Source organism: Otolemur garnettii, unplaced genomic scaffold, assembly GCF_000181295.1.
Source record: "Otolemur garnettii isolate 467f Iridium unplaced genomic scaffold, OtoGar3 scaffold00149, whole genome shotgun sequence".
NCBI lineage: Eukaryota > Metazoa > Chordata > Mammalia > Primates > Galagidae > Otolemur > Otolemur garnettii.
The window spans coordinates 1,664,399-1,668,574 of NW_003852544.1; positions in this window are offsets into that span (position 1 = coordinate 1,664,399).

The following is a 4,176-nucleotide window of genomic DNA, read 5'->3' on the forward strand; positions in this document are numbered from 1 at the left end:
CATATGGCCTATAGATATATGAAAAAATGCTCATCATCCTTAATCATCAGAGAAATGCAAATCAAAACTACTTTGAGATATCATCTAACACCAGTAAGATTAGCCCATATCACAAAATCCCAAAATCAGAGATGTTGGCATTGATGTGGAGGAAAGGGAACACTTCTCACTGCTGGTGGGATTGCAAACTAATATGTTCCTTTTGGAAAGACATCTGGAGAACACTTAGAGAACTAAAAATAGCCCTGCCATTTGATCCTACAATTCCTCTACTAGGTATATATCCAGAAGACCAAAAATCACACTACAACCAAGATATTTGTACCAGAATGTTTATTGCAGCCCAATTCAAAATTGCTAGGTCATGGAAGAAGCCCAAGTGCCCATTGATCCACGAATGGATCAATAAACAGTGGTATATGTACACCATGGAATACTATGCAGCCCTAAATAAGGATGGAGAGTTTACCTCCTTCATGTTTACATGGAGGGAGCTGGAACATATTATTCTTAGCAAAGTATCACAAGAATGGAAGAAAAAGTATCCAATGTACTCAGCCCTACTATGAAACTAACTTATAGCTTTCATAGGAAAGCTATAACCCAATTATAGCCCTAGAATATGGGGAGAGGGCTGATGGGTGGAGGGAGGGTGATTGGTGGGATCACGCCTATGGTTCATCTTATAAGGGTACATGTGAATCTTTCTAAATGTAGAATATAAATGTTTTAACACAGTAACTAAGAAAATGACATGAAGGCTATGTTAACCTATTTGATGAAAATTTTTCTAATTGTATATAAAAACAGCACACTGTACCCCATGACTGTATTAATGTACACAGCTATGATTTAATAAAAAATAATAAAAATAAATAAAAGGAAATAAGCAACATACACATCCTTGTTTGCAGATAATCTGATTCCACATCCCCCTGCAAATAAAATGTTTTCACACTATGAATGGAGCCATCTGTGTTTCATGCCCTAATTGCTTGCTCCAGGCCAATCTTCTTGCTCTGGTCATGGGTACAGCAAGGAGATTGTCATGCTGGTTCCTCACCATCCTTGAGTTACACTGCATACTGCTTGCTTTCTGCTCCAGATTCTACTCCTGTGTTTGGGATGCTTTTGAGTTCTCTCATATGTACATCAAGTTGTGGAGGGCATTTTACAGATTAGACCTTGAGCAGTGAGGGATGCTGCTCTTTCCTGTGTGTCCAGTGGACAGTTCTGAGTGCATGCTATTCTGTTCTTCAGAGTGCTCCAACCTCAATGACCAGCTCATTGATGCACTCAGCACTGAATTCCCTCTTCCCTGTCTTACTCTTCCAGGGTCCCTGTTTCTGATCCCTGAGACCACTTCCAAATATGAACTACTTGCACACAAGCATAAGTCCCATGTCATAGATTCTGCTTTGGGAGGGAACCCGAATTAAGAGAGTATCAGAAGTGGCCCTAGAAAGCAGAACATAAGGGGAAAGAGATCTCGCACTCTTCAGAATCCATTGTATGAGCCTTATTGGTGATGAACCTTGGCCTGTAGTATAGGGACAGTGCCTCCGTATGGAGGGATGTGGTGCATGTGAAAGGTAAAGCCTGGGTCTATATGATAATTGCATTGAAGCAATAGTGATAAGAGAGACTGTGGGCTTGACTGACTTTCATTAATCACTTTAAAAGCTTAAAAAAAGTAATAGGTCCAAATTAGCTAACTATCAATTTAAGACACTCTGCGAAAGTCCACAAGTGTGGCGCTCCTAATCTCTTACAGGTACAGGGTAATTTATGATGAAAAACCAGGCCAGGGATTATTGACAACTCTGAATAATGGCTTTATTTCTCTCTTCAGCTACATTTAGCACACTGTTTAACTTATTAAAGAAAACCTCTTTCTCACAATACTTCTGACACTGAGTGTAAGGGGTGGTGTCCTACAGCTCTCTAACTCTCTATACCAGCTAGCTGTCCTATAATTCAGTCCTAACTACCCAGAGTTATTACAGACTCCACAGGTTAAGGGCTCGGTCCCCTGAATTCTCTCAGTTTAATAGCCAGTGTCAAGTCCAGGCCTCTCATTCTTCTGACCACCTGGCTGTATATCAAAGGTTCCCATGGCCCTCTCCTCAGGTTCAATAACTTGCTATAAGGGCTCACAGAATTCAGGGATACACTTTACTTACACTGACTGGCTTATTATAAATGAACAGTAAAATGAAGAAGTATGTAGGGGGAGATCTAGCAGGGTCCCTATGGCAGGAGCTTCTGTCGCCAAGGGGTGGGGATGTGACACACATGGATGTGTTCACCAACTCTGAGGCTCTCCAGATCCTTCTTTAGAGTTTTTATGGAGGTTCCATTATGTAAGTAATATAGATCACCATTGGTGATCAATACAACCCTCAGCCCAGTCCCTATTCTCTAACTTAGCGGTGGATGAAAGGGGCTTATTATAAATATGTAAAGGCACTCCCCTCATCACTCCCCTGACCAATCACGTGGGAAATTCCAAGACTTCTAGATACTCATTTCAGGAACCAGTACAAAAACCAAACAAGTATTTATACAGTTGTCCCTCTGTATCCATGGAGGATTGGTTCCAGGGCCTCCCTTAAATACCAAAATCTAAAGATGCTCAAGTCTATCAAGATAAAACCTTTAGACAAATTAAATTTAACAGGGTTCAAGTGACCAAAGAAGGATTCTTGAAGAAGACAGCATCTAGAACCAGGCTAGCTTCAGAGAGACTCCATGGCTACCACACAGATAACATTTATGGACAGAAAAAGGAAGTGAGGTATAGAAATAGCTGGACTATCCTCTGTCTTATTTGAACCTGGTTTGAATAGTTGGCTACCTGTGGTTGCTGAGACTGGACTACATGTTATAAGAGCAGGTTACAATCTGTTTACACATCAAGTTGGGTTACAGCCCATTATGAATGGAGAAACCCTTAGGGTGAACTGAAAATATTTATGGAAGCAGCTTTAGGCCAAATTTAATAAGTCCTTGATATAAATGGGTGTAGTATTTGCAGATAACTTATATCCTTCCTCCCATATACTTTACATAAAACAATGTAAATGCTATGTAAGTAGGTATTACATTGTATTATTTAGGGAATAATGACAAGAAAAAAATGTACATGTTCAGTATAATTTTTTCCAAATATTTTTGAACCTTGGCTGGTCAAATCCATAAATGCAGGACCCATGAATTTACAGAGCTCCAATTGTATGTTTATATAAGCTATAGAAAATATATTCAAAGGAAAAACAAAAACTTGCTTGAAGAGAAACTCCCTAGTGGCCCAGAAAATTTATGGCTGCCACAATTATTTTATAACACCTCCAGTCTGATCTTTAGGCAGCTTCCTCTCCTGGTCCTCTTCTGTGTCCCCCTAATCTTGGGCTGCCCCTGATTGTTGCCCAATGCCTGGCAGCATCCAGTCTCATCTCAAGCCACTCATCATTTGCCAGGGCTTTCTATTGGGTGTCCCCACGTTGTGCTTGGAGGCCACAGGGATTGTGAGTGGTGGAGGTAATAGGAGCTATGAGTCCTGGGGGAGGAGGGTGGGATTCAGGTCACCAGGAGGTTGGGGGAGGTAAATGAGAGGGAGTGATGAGGCCCAAAAGGGGCTAAAGTTGGTGGCAGCGTGGAGCAGGCCATGCCCTCAAGGGATTGTTACTACTCTGTAGGCCCTCAGAGGAGGGAAGTTGTAAAAGAGGGTCAGTACAGGAGAAAGTTAGGGGGGGTGGCAGGTGTGTTGCTGAGTGCACACATCATCTGGTGGTGATAGTGACTATTGGGAATGTCTGTCTCTTGGAAAAATACACTCAGGTCAGTCTTTACCATGTGCAGGCTCAGTCTATCTGGGCCTCTGAAACCCCAGCTCCAAGATCCCTCCTGGGCAGGGATCCCTGGGTGATTTAAGTCCCAAATATATATTTCTCATATCACAATATTACACCAATCAACAGGTATTTTATATTAACTAAAATAGTAAATTATTGTATTTCCTGTTTCTAGAAGTTTTTTTGGTGGGGGAAGGAGGAGAATCTCTTTCAAATTACTTGACCATAATTTATAGTCTATTGTTCCTTGATCATATATATATATATGTGTGTGTGTGTGTGTGTGTGTATATATATATATATATTTTTTTTTTTTTTTTTT